Below are 21,211 nucleotides of genomic sequence, written 5' to 3' on the forward strand. Positions count from 1 at the left end.
AAACTACTCGAGTGACGGAGCCCTACCAAACATCTGCTTATCTGCCAAGCCTCAAACCGGATAAAACAGATTTTTAAAAACAGTATGATTAATTGAAACTCTGTCATCTTAGTTAAGGCCAAATTCAACGTTCGTTATTCAACGTTCGTCGTATTGATGCTATTTTGTTCTTAATTAACCCGATTAAATACCTAGCTCTTCGACGTCGTCGACGGTTGGTCTTATGTTAATGCGTCACAAGCGCGAGCGCCTCGTTGGATCCCTCAGGTTTTATCCCCAGCAATGTCTTCGCGCATATTCAGCCGGGACAATATCCTGCAAGGAAATTTTAAAACAAATTGGACCAAAACTAGAAGTAAGTCAGAAAAAGCAATCGTTCGCTTTTTAGGTATGTCTACAACAAACTTCAATAGCAATGTATATGGTAGCACGACGTTTAATGGTGTTCTGTAACTCGTATCCCACCATCAAATCAAAATCAAAAATTAACTAAAATAACTAATTTTAAATATCGTCGCTCGGCAGGCAAAAGTACTAAAGCGACACTTCGTCAACTTTACAGGAGAGCGATTTAAAGTTTTTTTTTTACGAAAAAAAATCATAACTTTTTAACCAGACAACCAATTTGAAATTTCCAGAATATATGACACATAATTTAATAGACTATAATAAGGTTTTAATAATTCATAGCAAAATCCACTGGTTAGGAGATAAGTGTCGCTTTAGTAAATTGTCCCCTAGTCATCGAGCAAATGCAATCAGGCAAAAAGACTAAACGTAAAAATTGACCTCAAACGTCATATTTCAAATTAACTTATGTGATTTTACGTCTCAATAAATTTAGCATGTTTTTACTAACAACACACATTTTATTTCTTATCAAACTGTTCATAATGCTGATTTACCAAATTGCAAGGGAAAAATATTCCAAAGTACCTACTGAACAGAAATTATATAAATAATATTAATTAATTATAATAAATATTAATCATCTATGCTAAAATTTCAATAACTTAACGTTAACTGTTACTAACACTAGACTTTTGTTAATATTATAAGGTAATTAATCACAAAGGCACCATCTGATTTCTAACAAAATGCACAAAAGGTTTTTTTCACTATTATTTTTTGAGGTATTTTGATCATTATCATGTCCTACTATTTTTGGTGTATATACACAGCATACGCTTTGAAATAATACGTAAAATACCTTAATTTATTCTGTAGGTAATAACTTTAATTAGCATTTCAACTAAAACTTCAGAACATTTTTTTTCTATGTTATGCAAATAAATCATTCATTCAACATTATAGTACTTATTAGTACCTAATAAGTAAGAAACCTGAATAACAAACTCATGCGTCATGGTTGCTATAGCAACTTTAGATATATTATTGGTCTATATAACGATTAAGAAATATAATGCACTATTGGTACAACAACATTTGTTATATTCTCATGATCTAACTATTCCGGTATCATGGACTTGTAATTGTACCAACTATTAATATACTAAGGGGCTGTTTCACCATCCATTGATTACTGTTAACTGGTGGTTAGGTGTGATGCCGTCTCTATTTGTTTTGTTCGAATAGACTCAATAGACGGAGACGGCATCACATTTAACCGTCGGTTAACGCTAATCAATGGATGGTGAAACAGCCCCTAACAGTAATATGGTATAATGCAAATGAAACGTCGTGAGACCTTTGCTGAGATTTAAGGACTGCGCTAAGTGAGACATGGCCGTCTTCAAAATTGACCACCTAGACTGAGAAAAGCTTGCGGAAAAATGCACTGATTGGTGCAGACGTGTGTTGGAGGGCCGCAAGTATTGCGATGAAGGCTTGCCTGGCTCAATGCACTTATTGAAAAGAGACAGAAACGACACCAAGGCCGTTCTGCACCAACATCCGCAGACTTCGCTTGTCAGAGATGTGGACGGACATGTCGCTCTCGCATCGGTCTAGTCAGCCACCAAAGACGTTGTGCACAGGCAACACGCCAAAATTCGTCTGGAACAGACGCGTAGGCCTGATTGATGGTATAATATATGTGATATAACCTATGTTCGATATAACGTTCAGGGGGTATAATGAATTACTGGTATTTATGCCAAATATCTTTTATTCTAGTGAAAGTATATCTAAAGTTGTTATACTGGTCATAAACACACCCTGATGGCCATTCGGTTCCACCATGGAGCCGCAGCTGCAGTTATGAGGCACACAAACATCGCAGCCCAGGCGGAGAGCTACTGCCACCCGCAATGAGTCGTTCCCAAATAACGAACAGGCAACGCCTATAACCACGTTCCCGCTTTGACTTTTGATGCCGACTTCAGCCTGGCCAAACCCACCCCAGTGGTTACACCCACAGGCCGTGCTAGAGCGTCCCTAGCCCCCTCGTCATCCCAAACTCATTGTATCTGCGGAGCCCCGTGCAGTGACGCCAGTCTCATTCGGCTCGCCAGTGCGTCATCCACATACGAAATGGTATTGGTAACCTTTATGAGATTTAAAAATTTAAGAGATAAGGCCACCAACTCCATGTGCCGATCCGAGGAACGCTGGCAAGCCCACATTCGCCGTACGCCGCAAACCGAGACCACCGTTACATATGGGCAAGGACGCTTGGACCCATTGCTCATCCGCAAGGGACACGTTCAATACAGTCTCCTTTGTATCTCTCAACGTGACGTCAAAAGAAGAAGTTTTACCCGAACACAACCATTGGAGTGGTTTTCAAAAAATAGGTTATTTTTGGAACTGCGAAACACATTCGTAACAGAGTCAAGATGAGATGGGTATTAATACTCTTCAAACGTTCCTGGGCGAGCAAAATAGACGCTTCCTGGTCTCTAGTGCACTAGAAATGGCCTCTTGGAAAATAGAAGAACCCAAGAGGGTAAAGGTCTCGTGTAAAAAGCCCTTTGAGACCAGGAAGAAAGACCTTAAAGAAGTTAAAGAAGGAGAACAGGCGGGGTTAAATCTGTCCCATATTCGCCTTCAGTCCTATACCTCTCAAGGGGGGGGGGGAATAAGGAAAGCCAAGTCCTGCTTTACGACCTTAGGCTCCTTAGGTGCCATCATCTACGAGTAAATACCAAATATTAAGAGGTGATTTTCGAGACGACAGTGCTTCATGAATAGTAAGACTGAAGGTAAGCGGTCCAAGCTGATCTCCCTACTGCGCACCCACCTGCGAAAGAATTTGAGAATCGCCGTAGACAAGGTTAGAAGGAGAATGATAGACCTGGTGTAAAAAAAGGTACAGGGTGGGAATGTATTTTTTCACTTCGCCCAACAGAACATCCCTCTCGCCAGTATTGGACGCGTTCTTGAGATCCTACTTCAAGACGACACAGTCTGGATTTCCGGGTTCCGTGACGAAAGTGCGTGTTGTGGATCGTGACCTCAGTGTTCTAAAACCCAGCTGAAAATGAGCTGGTCGAATTCCGTCTAAGCCCACGGCTGACCCATTATGGAATGACCCTAGTGCTCGCACCACATCCTCCAAGTTTACCGGCAAGGCTTGAATGGACCGATCCGGCTCCCGAGGGAAATTTAACGTGCGGGACGCGGGAGGATGCTTCGAACACAAGCGTCTCAAGACCCGGAGGTGCTACCGAGTCATCAGGCGAACGGCCCCCCACACACGGCCCTATATACTTTGGACTCTATAGTCTTAAGGACAGAATGCGACCTGGAGGAAGCCTGCCCGTCACTACTAAATTCAACCAAGTCCCATGTTCAAGTTTGGTCTCATTTTGGCGTGTGGGCGTGTGGAGAATGTGGGCTTGCCAGTCTTCCTCGCATCAGCACATGGAGTTATTATAGTGGCCTTGTCTCTTAAAATTAAAAATTCTCATGAAACCCCATCGGGTTACCATTCCGTTTGTGCATGGTGCACTGGCGAGGTGGACGGCTCGACACCTAATAGCGTCGCTGCCTCGGGCTCCGCTGATATAACGAGTTTGGGATGACGTGGGGCTAGAGACGCTCTGGCACTTGTGGGTGGGTGTGCCACTAGGGTGGATTTAGCCAGGCTGAAGTCGGTATCAAAAATCAAAGCGGGAGCGTGGTTATGGGCTTTGCTTGCTCCTTATTTGGAAATACTTCTGGACAACGACTCATTGTGGGTGGCAGTAGCTCTCCGCCTGGGCTGCGATGTTTGTGTGCCTCATAAATGCATCTGCGGCTCCATGGTGGAAGCAAATGGCCATCAGGGCTTAAGATGATCGGTATAACAAATAACACATAATTTCACAATATTATGCTATAAGTATTTAGTAGTATAATGTGTAGATATAATTTAGTTTTCTTTATGAAATCGTTGGAGTTGCAATTCTAACCTAACCTAGTTTTCAGGCAGTTTCGTTTCTTGATAGGGTCGCAGTTCTAACCTAACCTACTTTTTTGGCATAACACATTATTATTATAATAGTATTACGTATTCCAGATTATACCAATAATTCATTATACCCACTGAAAGTTATATCTACCAATAATATATCTAAAGTTGTTATACCTAGCCACCGGTACGCACCCTGGCCATTTCACGCGTTGAGTTCTTGTCGGTGTTCAGGAAAATTTCCGCGCTACTACGCTCTCTTTGACATACTGAAGAGGGCTTTAATATCCGCCAACATCCTCTGCGTTCTGGAGCCTCCGGTCCTCTGTCGAACCGACAGCAAAAGGCCAGATGGCTTAACTTTAGTGCCATGGCAGAACGGGAAGTGTTTGCTGTCGGACGTTACGTGCGTTAGTACTTTCGCCGCCGCTCGCACCTCAGCTGAATAGTCCGCGGCAATCCGCGGTGGATTTTGCGGTCAAAAAACGGCAGAATTATTCGGCACTATTATTTTGTTCCTCTTGCGTTTGAGGCGATTGTTTACATTCGGGAAGTGGGACGTCGAATTACGGAAAGGGGGTCTCACGCTCACGCCCGCGCGGATTCGTTCCCTGGTGCAAAGATTGTCTATCGCCATTAAACGTGGTAATGCGGCCAGTTTGATGGCTACCTTTGCGCCAGGGACAACTCGAGGGGCCTTCTGGACTAAACTTAAGCTATTAATGTAACATTAATAAAAACAAAATAAAACTTCTAACTCTAAATTTCAAATACTTAGGGCCGAACATCATCTTTATTCGATGCAAACAGAACCGTAGCGATAAAATTATAACTACAAAATTTTGAAATAGATTTACTATTGAGGTTGCCTGGGAGAGATCCCTTAAAGGGATAAGTCCGCCTTTGTACAAGTATCTCAAAGTTTGTCAATTGTGTTGTGTTTCTTTTCTTTTGTACAATTAAGAGTTTACATACATACATACTATTTTCTTTTATCCTTTGGCAACATAAAAAGAACTTAAAGTTTTAAAGAATAATAATCATTATAATTTATAAATAAAGTTATAAATTTAAGAAAATATGATGTTTCTATATACCAAACATCGAATTGCAATGATATTTTACTACGTATATATACTAAACGCTTTTTAATACACGATAAAGGTCAAGAGTAATGACTAATTTCACCAAATCTATAATATTTCGTGAAGTTTTTTTGCTAATCCTGTTTGAATGTATGCTTTTGTATATGTTAAAATGGCTAAAATGCCAAACGTATGTTTTAGTTTTAAGAACAAATAGCTAAATTCTTATAAATTGAATTCTTATCAATACAACCAAACGACTAAAGGTGTATAAAACTTCAACTCGGGAGGGCATAATTACTGAAGTGACAAAGGTATTTCTTTTTTTTTTGCACAAAATACTAAACGTCCAACATTTGCAAACTAGAAAAATGGCAAAAGACTGAACGACAATAAATCGAAAAATGGCAAAAAGGTAACAGTACTAAAATGAAAATAATGAAAGTGATGCTGCATTAAGTAATTGCTTCCCAAATTTAAGCGTTTTTTGAAAGACTAAAGCGCCAAAAAAAAGTTAAATTTTGCTCCAATCGCTTTGAAACCTAGACAGTTCGATGCAGAAAAATTCGCTGATTCTGGTGATATGCATAACTCATTTTAGCCCAAAGTGTCGCTTTAGTACTTTGCCTGCCGAGCGACGATATACATTTTTTTTACATACACAAATATTTACTACCGCACGAACTTTTGTCCATTTTTGCCAATTTTTTCCCACAAAAAAAAGCAAGGTGTTCGAAAACAAATGATTGCCAAAACATTTTTTAATTACCATAATAAAATAATTTAATGTTATGCCTGCCTACATCGTGAGGAAACCTGCACAAACCTGCGAAGCAATTCAATGGTGTGTGTGAAGTTCCCAATCCGCACTGGGCCCGCGTGGGAACTACTGCCCAAGCCCTCTCATTCTGAGAGGAGGCCTGTGCCCAGCAGTGGGACGTATATAGGCTGGGATTATTATTATTATTATTTATGCCTGCCAGTACTTTTATTCCTTACTAAAGCATATTTACATGTCATTCTCATTACTTCCGAACACCCCTCGTAAGAGCTTGTCAACCAACAACTAAGCCAACATTTCTGTGACACAAAAAAGAAGTGGTAAGTATCAATAAATTACCTTGTTAAGCACTGACTTTTAACGGTTAAATCAATCCTAATTCGCAGCAGCCGCAGCACAAACGATCCGATGAACTTATGGTAATATTTTAGGTAATATCATGAACGGCCAAATCATGTCCTTCAGGGCCACCCATGCACGCTGTTGTTCGTTTAGAAATATTAAAATTACCGCAAATCAATCTTTGCCTACACGATTATTATTTATAGAAACAAACACTAAATATACTTAGCCTCATTAGTTTACCCGGCAGTTGCATAGCCTACAAGTACCTAATTATTAATAAGCTTGTGTAGCCCACGCAACCCTCACAATCGATAAGCCATTGACCTATAAGTTACGAAAACTCGAACGCTCTTGGTCACAAATAGCCCCAGAATCCATTGTGTACAGTAAAAGAAGTATGGACCAGTGTCAGTACCTACGAATTTAAGTTGCATGTGCAATAGGTTATCTTACAACTCCTGAATTTGCCATATTCTACATATATTGTGATGAAAATATGAATTTGCAGGTTAGTCTAATTTTAATTTATTATTGTGTTCCATACTTAATAATGTTAAGTAAGAAATTTGTGCTTTCTATTTCCTAGTTTTTGTTTTATCTCGTTTTAATTTCGGGAATTATTTTTGCCTAGTAACACTAAGAAATGTCAGAATTCCACGGAATAAAAATAGACCATAAGTACCATAATATTAAATCCACTGTTACGTTAGTTTAGATACCTAGTTAATTTATTTTAGCAATAATGTACTAAACTTATTTCATCTTGCATGCTCCTATAGCCACATTATGATTGTAGTGGACAGTTGTAGTTAAGTTACAAACTTTGATTATGTAAATGTGTCAATTACAATAGTATCTGTTCGTAAGTTGTAACTGTTCCTTAAATAAATAAATAAATATTTTTTAAAATTTTCGCGAACCGGGAAATGTTTAAATAAATCTATTTGTCTTAGATGAATGATTTGTCTCGCGCGCTCGCTCGACTAGATACCGCGCTAACTAAAAACAAAACGTTCGTGAATGCGGCAACTCAATATTGTAGTGTGCGTAAGAACGGTGTAAGACAATTTGCAAGGATGCTAGTGTGCGTGACGAATTGTGTTGCCAGCTGCTCCACTGTTACCCGAATTATTGGGAAAATAAATTATTCTGTGGTCTATTAAGTTACTGGTTACAAAATGTATCTTGGGAAATACTTAGAAATTAAGCAGTAATTAAGAGTGAATGTATTAAAATGTTTGTGTATAGGTTAAGCGTAGGTTTCTTCTTTAAAAAAATGGTAGGTATGATGTAGGTATATCAATGATCAGGCCTCACTTTTAATTAAAAAAATATATATATTTAAGGACATTCAATATTAACAAATTATTACTAAAAATCATGACTGAGTCACCAACTAAGAAGTTTTGCGTACTTAAGATAACACGTTGCACCTATAGTTAAACCTAATATAATGTACAGGTTAATTAAACTAAAATAAAAAAAAATGTTTACAAAATATACATACATAGGTACATGCATACATACATACTTACATACATACGCTTGAAAAACATAACCCTCCTTCGGGCAGTCGGGTAAAAAGTTAACATTTCAGGAAAATGGGTAGAAATACGAAAAAAAATTTTTTTCGTTTCCCGTAATACCTAAGTAAATCAGCTGATCGGGCTTTTTGACTGGGAAGACGAAAAACATTTTTAATTTTAAGAAACATTCACCCCTTAATTAAATAGTGTCGGGTAACAATTTATACACCTTCAGTGTATACATAACAAAGATAAACATTAAATAATATATGAATATTATGTATATATAATAATTACGTTAGATACTTAAATAAAATAAGTTATTAGAATTTATCATCATTTAATGATGATAACAATAAAATTCAATTTATTAAAATCTCAACCACGGGGAATTTGATTCTTGTGTACGCGGCAACACAGAATGGTGTTTAGGGTTCATGTTATTTTATTTTGTAATTTCGAAATTATACGATATTTACTGATGGTATGTGATCCCAGTGTCCTTCTTATTTCTTGTTGTATTATTTTTAAACAGTTTCACTGCGAAAACTGGCATTTTACCTAGGTTTATGACCAAAATTTAACAAAAATTCGGGACATGCACCTTACGCACAGTTTGCAGGGCGACTGACTCGCCTCGGGCTCGGGTACTATTTGTTGCCGCATTTGACAAGTACGCCGGCGGTATCTAGTCGAGCGAGCGCGCGAGACCAATCATTCATCTAAGCTATTTGTTGTAACTTTTGATTAAAATACAATAATTTACCTAGTTTTATGTGGGCTAAGTGCCCAATTGTTAAGTTTTGTTAAAGTTAAATACGTTTCCTTGTTGTCATTGCAATAGCATTCTTAATACATTTGATAACCGTATAACTAAACAAGTAACAACATAATTGGATAACAAAGCACGAGCTATTTCTGTATTCACAATAAGTGTAAAAAAGGCTCCGTAGCAAACATTCAAAAATCAAAATTTCTAAGTACGATATTCCTAAAGACAAAACTGCGTAAATGTACAAAATTCCTAAAGATACATGTTCGATGTTGAGTCGACCTACGTTTAAAATATGTAATGTACAAAACTGCTCGTACATGAAAATCCTAATGACGTTTATCCTACGTTAATTAAACCCACGTTTGAAATTTTTAATGTATAAAATTGCTAATCCATGATAATTCTAATGACATTTGTATTTCGTGGCAAAGTCGACGGAGCCCCGCTGGCCGGAGCTCCTGTATCTGTGTATTTTGGGCCTTCGGCCAGCTATTTTGCGTTTTAGATATATCGAATTTGATTGATTTTCGAAAAGAAAACCATTCTATTTAAAGGATATAAGGTAGGACCAACATCTTTAGGAATATCGTACTTAGAAATTTTGATTTTCGCAATTTTGCAACGGAGCCCAAAAAATTTACGAAAAATTACTAAAAGCTTTGCTAAGCTTACTTTGGGACTAGGTCAATTGGTGTTAATTGTTCCGTGATATTTATTTATTTACATTCTGATACATTATTTATGAATTTCAACAAAAAAAAGTCAATTATGGTTTTGAATTCCATATAATTTTATGAAAGGAATGGTTTGCTATTTGTAACTACAGCCTACAGGAGACATCTTTTAATTGTTGTCTTCAGTGTTAGATTTGCGGTTTAGCCGACTGAAATGTTTGTTTCAACAAAATAGTATTATTTTTCATTTCATACGGTAAACGCTATAAAACAATAACACCAACACAAATGAGATAAGAAAAGTTCGCAGTATCTCCTTGGCAAGATCCCTTTTATGTGAATCATATCATAAAGTACATACAGGTGGATTCACACTTGTGAACCACTTCTTGGTGGCACGAATGGATTGTATGAGTGAATGAAAGTGTTATACCCATTTGAATCCATTTCACACAAATATGTCAAAGTGACATTACTTTCGTTCAATCCATTCGTGCTAGCTCTTGTGAATCAACATTTAATAAATTAATTATTAAAATATAAGGCGTATTGTAAAATTAATGATTAAGTCGAATAGCGAATCTACTGTGTTAAAAAATATAATTGTGCTAAATACTCGTGATCATTACTAAGAATTTTTGAGCTGGTCACGATTTGAATAGGTCCCGTCTGTTTTTTTTTTTTTTTTAATTTAATGTTTTTCATTTTACGATAGTTCTGTAAAATTTTTAAATTAAAAGTATTAAACGTATATATATATATATACTAGCTTTTACCTGCGGCTTCGCACGCGTAAACTATTCGGTCAGGTAGTTGCATTTAAAATTTACGGGATTTTACAAAATTCCCCTGGAAATTTCCAAATATCGTGGCCTTCATTGTGGTTGTGTTGTGAATAACTGTACAAAATTCAAGACTCTAAAGTCAGTGCTGAAATTTCAAAAATTTTCCCTATCCAAATTCAAATTCAAATCATTTATTCAGTAAAAAGGCCACAATGGGCACTTTTACACGTCATTTTTTAAACTACCAGCGCTTTCGAAAAGACCATCATTGCCAAGAAGAATGCGCCGCAAGAACTTGGCAGTGTTGGCTGGCAGTCATTTTTTCAACATAAAATAATTACAAATAAATACTTAAAAACTACAGTTAAAAAAAAATACAAAATAATAATAAATATACTAGGATATATGGGTCCCTTAGTTACAAAACTCCCGTGGGAATATCGGAATAAAAGTAGCCTATGTGTTATTCCAGAGGTCCAGCTACCTACATACCAAATTTCATGGATCTAAGCCCAGCGGTTGTTATTTCGACATTATATATCCCTAGGTATCCCGTGGGAATATCGGGTCAAATAGTCGTCTATGTGTTTTTCTAGACCATCCAGAGACATACATACCAAATTTCATGACTCTAAGCCTAGCGGTTATTATTTCGTGATTTTATCCCTATCCCGTGGGAATATCGGGATAAAAAGTAGCCTATGTGTTATTCCAGAGGTCCAGCTACCTACATACTAAATTTCATGGTTCTAAGCCCAGCGGTTGTTATTTTATGATTTTATCCCTAGGTATCCCGTGGGAACATCGATTAAAAAGTATGCTATATTTTAATCCAGGTTATAAACTAACTTTTCGCCAAATTTCATCCAAATCCGACCAGCCGTTTCAGCGTGAAGAAGTAACAAACATACTCACTCACTCACTCACAAACTTTCACATTTATAATATTAGTAGGATAGGATTTAGAATGGGCTAATTATTAGCTTTCATTTGATAACCCATATCGTTACAATACAAAATTTTTTTTTTCATTCCTCTGCCATATTTTTTTTTTGCGACGCCATATTGAAATACTAGCTTTGCCCGCGCTTCGCTCGCGTTTAAATGTGGGGTAACACAGATTTACTTTCTACGATCTCTATTTTCGTGTTTTAATTGATTTTTCGTAGAATTCTATTTGCAAATTTTGAATTTAAAAATCAACCTAGATAGTCATAGTCGTACAAACTTTGAACCCTATTTCACATCTTTAGGTCAGGGTTGTAATTTTAGGAAACCCACGTGTTCATTTGCCCGCGACTTCGTACCTTACGCGGCATAGATTGTTCCCGCGAGATAGGAATAAGTAAATTCAATAAAAAACCACACTGTCCGCGATTGAATTGAATCAGGTTTCCACTATTTCAGGTATCGATTTTTAAAAAGCTTTCACTAATTTTTTTTTTTTAAATCAGCTCAGTTTTTCCAGACATTCCCCCAAACCAAACAAACAAAGAAGCAGACAAAGTTAAATATTTCCTTATCCCATGGGAATTTCGAAAAATCCTTACTTAGTGCACTTCTATGATACTTTATCTACTGTGTGCCAAATTCAGGTCTGTAAAATCTGTATTTTAACTACGCGTCGTCTGTCAGTCAGTCAGCCTGTCACAGTATACTGTTTTATAGGTATGGATAAATTTTGTTACGTAATGAGTTGATTGGTTTGGTGTAGGTACTTAATGTGTCCTCCTAACCGTTAAGGAGTTATACCTTCTATCATCAGCTCACCTGAATAAACAGAAAGAATACAACTAAAGGTGTACCTATACATGCATATGATATTTAAAGAAACTTCCTCTAACTCCTAACGTTAAGGAGATTAACCTTCCATCATTAGCTCACCTAGAAAACATGAAGAAAACAACTATCAGTCTACACGTAAATATAATATTTAAAAAATATCCTCTACTCCTGACCGTTAAGGAGTTTTACCTTCCATCATCAGCTCATCAACATGAGAAGATGTCTACCAGACAGAAATACTTAAATAACTCGAAAAAATATTATTTAAAACGTAATGCGTGCCTACTAAATTTGAGGTTGCCCTTGATTTCCCTGAGATCCCGTCATCAGATTCTGATTTGGTGACAATGGGAATAAAAAAATCATTTTAAAAATTGGTACACAATTGAGTGAGAATCAGTGAACATACATAAATAAATATATATAGCGGAACGCATAACCTCCTCCTTTTTGAAGTCGGTTAAAGGGCTTTTTGCAGCGTACGTGCAGTATAAACTTTTGAATTTTGAAATTTCAGCTTTCTACAACCAGTAAAACGCAAAATCCTGTTTTTTCCCGTTCCCATAAGAATTTTGGAAATGCTCTCTCAATGCTCCCCTACACTCCCCAAGGAACCCACTTGCCAAGTTTCAGCTTTCTACGACCAGTAAAACGAAAAATCCCGTTTTTCCCCGTTCTTTGTCCTCTCTCAATGCTCCTCTACATTTCCCAAGCAACCTACATGCCGAATTCAGCTTTCTACCAGTAAAAGAAAAGTCCCGTTTTTTCCTTTCCCGTGTTTCCCGTTGACGTCAAATTTCGGGAAATCCTTTTGTAGTATATCCTACACTCCCAAGGAACCTAAATGCCAAATTTCAGTTATTCAGATATTTTTACGTTACCGTGGGAATTTTGGAAAGCCCTCTCTTAACGCTCCTCTACACTCCCCAAACAATCTACATGCCGAATTTCAGCTTTCTAGGACCAGTAAAACAAAAATACCGTTTTTTCCCCTTTCCCGTAGGAATTTCGGAAAAATATTTCTTAATGGTTCTCTTCATTTTTTAAGCAACCTACATGCCAAATTGCAGCCTTCTACGACCAGTAAAACGAAAAATCATATTTTCCCCTTCCCGTCAGAATTTCGGGAAATTCTTTGTAGTGTTCCCCTACACTTCTCAAGGAACCTCAATGCCAAATATCAGTTTTCTAGGACCAGTAAGACGAAAAATGGATTCCGTTAAACTGAATATAAATCCCGTTTATTCCTTATCCCGTGGGAATTTCCCAAAATACTTAAGACTGTTTTTTTATATTATAATCACCTACTTCTATGCCAAATTTGAAGTCTAGTACTAATTGTAGTTCAAAGGATTCCATGAAACTGAATATATAAATTCCGTTTTTCCTTATCCCGTAGGAATTTCCAAAAATCCTACTTGTGAATCAAATTTGAAGAGTCTAGTTATTATAGTTAACTGAGATAGGGTCACTCGGAATCGAATATATAAATCCGTTTTTTCCCGTTTCCGTAGGAATTTCCAAAAATCTCCAAATTATTGGATGCTTACATTGTATAAGGTATCTATGTGCAAAATTTTAAGTCTCTAGGTCCATTGGTTTCGGCTGTGCGTTGATATATCAACGATTGGTTTTTGATTGACTTTGTCACCACATTACCCCTTTTAGGGGTTGAATTCTCAAAAAACCTGAAACAGGTGTTTACTTATTTATTGTTAAGAGTACTCCTTTGAAGTTTCGAATAAAATAGTCTAACTAATCTTGTTTCCCCATACTAACTTTGGACCCCCATTTCACCCCTTAGAGGTGAATTTTGAAAAATCCTTTCTTAGTGCACCCCTTGACCTTAAAAGTAACCTACGTGCTAAATTTGGAATCCCTAGGTCCAGCGGTTTGGGCTGTGCGTTGATACATCAGTCAATCACTTTGCCTTTATATATATTAAAATCCATCATAAATCCATCATATATTAAGAAGCCGTGGTGGCCTAGTGTTTGACCTATCGCCTCTCAAGCAGAGGGTCGTGGGTTCAAACCCCGGCTCGCACCTCTGAGTTTTCGAAATTCATGTGCGGAATTACATTTGAAATTTACCACGAGCTTTGCGGTGAAGGAAAAACATCGTGAGGAAACCTGCACAAACCTGCGAAGCAATTCAATGGTGTGTGTGAAGTTCCCAATCCGCACTGGCCCGCGTGGAACTATGGCCCAAGCCCTCTTGTTCTGAGAGGAGGCCTGTGCCCAGCAGTGGGACGTATATAGGCTGGGATGATATTAAATCCGTCTAGCCGTTTAGTTTAGGTTGCAGCGATGACCGAAGAAATGGACATAAACTATCAAAAACATAACCCTCTTTCGGGCAGTCGGCTAAAAACGTAAAAAGAGAGTTTAAGTTTCTGAACTTCTGTTCTTCGCTATCCTATTTGGCTCGATTGTAAATATATCGTTAAACGTATATTTAGTTCGTTTATACATATTTTAAAATACCTCCGGAATGCCACATACAGGCGGCACGCGCAGTTAATACATATCGTAAATTGAACAAAGTAATAGCGCATTGCGACACCGCTTAAATGCCTATTTGCCATGTATGTTAATACCTTCAGAAATAAAATGAAAATTATTTTGCTAGGTGTACCTAATTAAAGAGGGCGCAAAGTAATAAATGCCTACTTGCCATGTATGTAAGTACCTTCAGAAATAAAATGAAAATTATTTTGCTACGTGTACCTAATTAAAGAGGGCGCAAAGTAATTTCAGCGAAATATTTTACCAACGTCGCATGAGTATGTACTTAAAATTCTTTCGGAGTTACTCGGTAAACACGGAATCCTTGCCTTATTAGAAACACGATTTTACTCGAATTTTACAAAGTGCTTTTAGGCATGTGTTGACAATCGCTGCTGAGGTATGTATAGAGGATAATCGTCCACTTATTCTGTTAGATAAGTTGCCGATCTTCAGATCAAAACAAAGGTAAACTTCAATTTTCTTAACCCTTAACATAGGTACCTACTCGTAGATACAGCTTTGTTAAAAAAAATATTTACCTTGTGTCTGGCAAAGGCAAGTGTCAAAGTGACAGTAATTCAAGTGAATGTTAGGTTAATGTACCTAAGTGTAAAAAGCCTTTATAAATAACTAGCCTTTGCCTCCGGCTTCGTTCGCGTATTGTGATGATTTTAACATGGATCCCGTGGGAACATTAGGATAAAAAGAAGCCTATGTTTTATTTCCAGAAGCCCAGCTATCTACATTCCGAATATCTTCAAATTTATTAAGCAGTTTCAGGACCAAGGAGACCAACGCACACATAGGTACGCACACACCCACACATGCTCATAAACTTTCACATTCATATTTAAGTAAGATGGATTGAGGTTAGTTAGGTAATTATTGACTTGCTTGTTAATTTTATCCCTATTCTCCCTAAAATTAAATAAAAAATGAAAAGTTTTTGTTGATGCAGAAACAGTAGGTAATATAAATTAAATACAGTGTCAGTAAGGTATTAGATTTGTGTTGCTTTATTTAGATTACCATACATGCATGGCGCGGGGCCAAACAAGTTTCTGATAAAAAATACAACTTATTTTTGCTATGGGTAATTATTTGAGGTGTAAGATAAATGTTACAGAATAAAAACAACATTTTGATGTGGTCTGTTTTTTTTGAACATAAGGATATGTACCGATAAGATGCTTTAATATATAGAGATCGATAAAGTTAATTTGGTTAAAAAAAGCAAAAATCCAATTTAACGGTAACGAAAATGAGCATCGAGACCACGAAAAAGACGTTTTGTTTATTTAAAATCTTATAATTGTACTATTTGAATGAAAATCCGATCATAATGAGAAAACGAATAATCATTATTAATTAATCAGGTATCAACAGAAATAGACAATCGATATCTATATTAAAAAAAATTAAAACTTGACCACGAAAATGACGACTTCAAATTGTCATTTTTGTAACCTTTTAAATACTTTCTAGAAATACTTAATTAAAGTAAGATTAAAAACTTCAACTCACAAACCAAAACAGTTTTTAATACCTTCCCCCCGTGCAGGTCTACGTAAACCAGAACGAAATTATGTTACAACGAAACACACAACAAACAAATGCTCCTCTAAATGACGAAGTTTTCTTTTAATATTTAGATATATACATTTCACACGTACATTCAGGGCAAATAATTCTTGAACCTCTCGCCAGTTAACAAAATTGGCGTCGCACTGGTCATAATTCCTATAACCACACTGGAGCAAATGTTGTTGACGGTCAACCATTCTTCGTTTAAATCAATTAAATCAATAACGGCATAAACGATTACACTGTAAAAAGCAGATAATTCTATAAAATGTGTTCTGTATTTTTTCTACTGTAGGGAAAATCATCTTTTTCGTGGTCTTTAATCAGTTTCGTGGCCCATAGGACACGAAAAGATGACCACGAAATTGAAAAGCTCTTACTTTCGCGGCTCTGCAGTAAATATCCTATAGATTTGAAGCAAATGAAATCAATATAATAACTTAACTGCAATGACACAGCACCAGTAAAACATTATATTTATTTCCCAATACTTACCAAGTCGTAACCGTAACGAAAATGACGCTCGATCTTTGACGCAAATCTAACTGAACCTTTATTACATTAATTATAGATAAATAATTATGACTTGCGATAAAATTATACGTTATATTGACGCAGTCTATTTTCAAAGTTGCTTATAGTTAAAAAAAGATTTACAGGAGGTTTGACCTCTTTTTTTGTTTAAATATACTTAATAAGTGTGGCTACGAAAATGATGGTGTATTTTGGAACAACGGGAAATGTAGAAAAAAATAGTCTTATCAATGTCCTATTTTTTTATGTTTGCATGCATGGGATATCATATTATGAACATTCAATCCATGTTTTAAACAGCAAGTTTTTCTATACCTTGTATTTTTTACAATACTACAAAGTAATCAGGGATAATCCGAACCTGACCACGTAACTGACTTTTGTGCAGAAAATTTAAGTTATTGTGGAAAAAAAGATAAAATAGAATAAAATGTATTACCACAAGTTTCAGTGATAATATCCTAAGCAACTTAAAAACAATAAACGATATATTTCTAATTTAATAACTGAAAATTTGAGTCTGAACACAATTGAACCTCTCGAAATATAACCCATATAAGTACCAAATTTCAAGTCAATCCACCACTGGAAGTGGGTTAAATAACTTGCAAGATTTGACCCAACAAAATAACAATAACAACAGGACAGTAAATAAAAGGTTGTAATAAGAAAAAAAAAACAAATAAAATGAACACTACTTGATCTTACTCCCATTTCACTTTAGATGGCTAGTGTTGCCAGTAACAGTTACAGATCGTTTAATTTAAAACAGTGCAATATCTGTAAAGCTTGCCTGCAGAGTATTCTGTAACGGTCCTCGCAGCAAGTCACTGGACCCTAAGAAGCAATTTATCACTTGGATAAACTGTTTATTTGCACGCTAGCATGGTCTTTTTATATTCTTAAGATCATTGTCATATGAAGAAGAAATATACTTTGGCTGCAGAAGATTTGTCTTGGACTATTCTTTAAATAGCGTGGATATGTATTGTAATGTATTGTGAATGTGTTGCCTTTTCTAGCCGTTGTAGATTTTATTAGCTTTTTCTAACAGGAGGCGTTCGTGTACAGAAGCTAGAAATTATGATCTTACATCTATAACAAATTAGTTGTTGCTCGCAACTTTGTTTGTTTTCCGCGACGAATTTACACTTTCCGGCATAAATTTCTATTACTGGAAAACACAGGTTCAGTACTCCAGAGAATAATCACTTAAAAAACAAATAAAAAGACAAACTTTCACTATTTCTGTCTTTTAATATTATTACTATTGTGGTCCCTAACTGAATCCATCCGGACCATCTCACCTCCAAACCTTACATCTTGGTGAATAAGGACAAAACATTTCTAATTTTACCACTGGTAGTAGAAGAGGATCAATATATCCACTAACTAGAAAATGTTTTCGTCTCACGGGTGCTGTCATTTGGTTGGTTTGGGGTATGGAACTACACCTGCTCATCTCATCTATTCAAGATCAATTAAAGGGATAGGTTCGCCTTTGATCTCAACATTTGTCAATTGTGCCAAATGTGTAGTGTCTGTCAAAGGTGGCCTGGAAGAGATCGTTCTGAAGCGATAGGTCGCCTTTTTTTACCTTGTAATTTTCTCTCTGTGTACCGTTTTCTGTATCGCTTACTATTTGTGGTGTCCGATAAAGAGTCATGTATGCATTGTATCGAGTTCTTTTTACAAGCTTAAGTTTTATTTATTTACTCCAGCTTAAGAGCAAACTAATTACGCGAAATATTGTTTATCAAAGACCTTGAAAACGCCGTGTGCTCGTAACCTCATAACAACAAAAAACCGGCCAAGAGCGTGTCGGACACGCTCAAAATAGGGTTCCGTAGCCATTACGAAAAATTAAGTGATATTTTCTAAGGATTTCGTATTTTATACGGAATCTTCAATTTAGGTATATTTTATACCTACGGCTGCTATTTAAAAGTAAACTACTAATAATTCTCAAGCAAACTTAACCGTTATAGTTTCCTTGAAAGTTTGATATACTTAACCATTCTGAATTTTTTCAAAATTTCCACCGACCGGTTTAGATTTTAGAGGGAGGGAGAGGGAACGCTCGATTTTAATGAAATTTGCACTGTAAAGTGAATATTTCGCAAAAAAATCGATGAATCGAAAAATCGTCTTAGCAAACTCCTAATGTTTTTAAAAGACCTATCCAACGATACCCACACTATAGGGTTGGATGAGAAAAAAATCACCCCCACTTTACGTCTATGGGAGGTACCCTAAAAAAAATCATCAAATTTCGTTTCAATCGATCGATCGATCGATCGATGAGAACTTAAAGCGTACCAAACAAACGAGCATACTTAGTATTTTATATATTAGACTAATAGTTACCCTACGACTAAATACCCCACAGATTACTAAGATGTAGCTAGCTAATACCCACTCACGAATACTCGTAATGTAATGTTGCAAAGGCGTAATTAAACTTTGAAATAAAACTAGATTAAACTAGACTGTTATAAACTTACTGGGATTTTGTTATGAAGTTTTTAAACTACGTAAGCGGAACCGTGTAATGGTAACTAACACACAAGTCAGCTTCTCGACTTCACCTCGTTCGCTTCGCTGCCCATTATACAAACTTCCATTATGATTTTAGAGACATTATACTCATTATAGTATGTATAAAATAAATATCATTGACGCAATTGACCTTGTCCAGATTAAGCAAAGTTTGTACAGTCAGCAGCATAAGTAGATGAGCAGTTATGGTGCTCAAAATGATCTAAAACTCTCTTATTACCTTGCAGTAGGTAGAGTCGACTGTAGATAATTTTGAGTATCGTAACCACTCATTTACTTCTGTGTGACTGTACCTATCTACTACAGATAAAATTGTACTAGGCATTGAATAAACATACGTATAAACCGAGTATGCCTTTTCGCAACGTAACGTTTGGCAACCTGTTTCATTTCGCAACTTTTCATTTCGCAAACTCTAAAACTGTAAGTATTTCAGGATTTATTTCAGGGCCATCGTGTGCCCTTTAGGTTAGGTTTGGTTAGTTTCATAAAACCTGAAATATTTACAGTTTCAGAAATATTAAACAGTTGGGAAATGAAAAGTTGCGAAAGGAAACAGGTTGCCAAACGTTATTCGCCGAAACATTAGTAAACCCGTATAAACACATCCATACTAAATATGGAACATGCACACTTAAATATTCAGGATCGAACCTGAGACCTTAAGCTTTATAGTGAAGTTCTCTAACTATTCTGCCATCCGTTTGTCAAATGATCTATTTAATAATGAAACAATTTAGATAATGGTCTGATAATAGAACATTGTGATGATTTATTATTCACACGGCTGTATGGTATGACGTCTACATTTGAGCGATAAAATCCCACCCGTTAATTTAGAGAAGTAAGATATAATTATTATTCACAACAATACGGATATAATGAAAACGTAATCACCCCATAGTTCTGACTTCTGGTGAGCTTTAAAGTTGAAAATAAGCAAGTAGGTCGTCGAACTTGTAACTCCTTTGGGGTTAATAAAAATGGCATAAAAGCTGAAGCAGATACTAAAATGGTGGGCGCCTTAACTCCGCTCGTTTCGCGGTACCTCAAGAAAAAGGGTCATTTGACCCGTGACTTGTAAGGATTGACCTTTCCACACAACCGCCAGCCAAGCTTTAACTTAACGTTTCAATTCAAATACCACGGGTGGGGTGCGGTCTACAAGCTTTTATTCAACTTGTACTTAACGTTTATATGTACTCGTAAGTTGGTTTCTGAGTTGTTATTTAAAAGTTAGCAATAATTATTTAGTGTCTCAATCGGTGATGGTATGCTTTTATTTGTTTCAAGTGGACTGCACAAAACCGTCGAGGAAGTTCTTATAACTAATATCAGCACTTATTACTTACATTGAAATATTTGCAATACTCGGTCTACTGAATCATAATAAGATTGTGTACCGTTAAAGTATAAAACTTCGCTTAAATAAATTCCTGCCAAGTTCTAACGCAGTTATTAATGAATTCTGTTAATTGACTTGAAAAACTTAGGAAATTGCTTTTTACTGCCCTTCTATCGCCAGACAATCTTAAGGGGTTCAGTTGCTAACTATAGAAAGCTTAAGTTACGAAGAGTAACATTTTGTATTTAATTGAGCATTTGACGCCTTGATAGGTTACTGTAATTTTCACTATGGTTTTAAATAAACTGGAAAATTAGGTGAAAAAATTCTGCCCAAGGGTGCTATTCTTTATACAACCTCCTACGTAGATCTGTGACCGGTGCGTAGTGATACCACGAACATGCGACCTTCGGAGTATACACAGACATGCGTTAATGTTAATACGGTATCTGTTCATTTCATGAGAGAATCGTTAATACACACAGTAAGACATCTACCCTGCCTTTAGTTTGCCTAAGCTTACCTACTTGGCCGCCTAGAGTGGAACGAACGCACCAGCTACTTAGATG

At 36.4% G+C, this 21,211-nt stretch overlaps 1 protein-coding gene across 1 annotated transcript in view; it reads left to right on the top strand.

The window, feature by feature from the left end:
- RyR (Ryanodine receptor) overlaps positions 1 to 21,211 on the top strand; it is a 206,817-nt gene that overhangs the window by 55,041 nt on the left and 130,565 nt on the right. The gene's annotated exons all lie outside the window — the stretch shown is intronic.

This window comes from Choristoneura fumiferana, chromosome 29 (genome assembly GCF_025370935.1).
Source record: "Choristoneura fumiferana chromosome 29, NRCan_CFum_1, whole genome shotgun sequence".
In the NCBI taxonomy this organism is placed as follows: Eukaryota; Metazoa; Arthropoda; class Insecta; order Lepidoptera; family Tortricidae; genus Choristoneura; species Choristoneura fumiferana.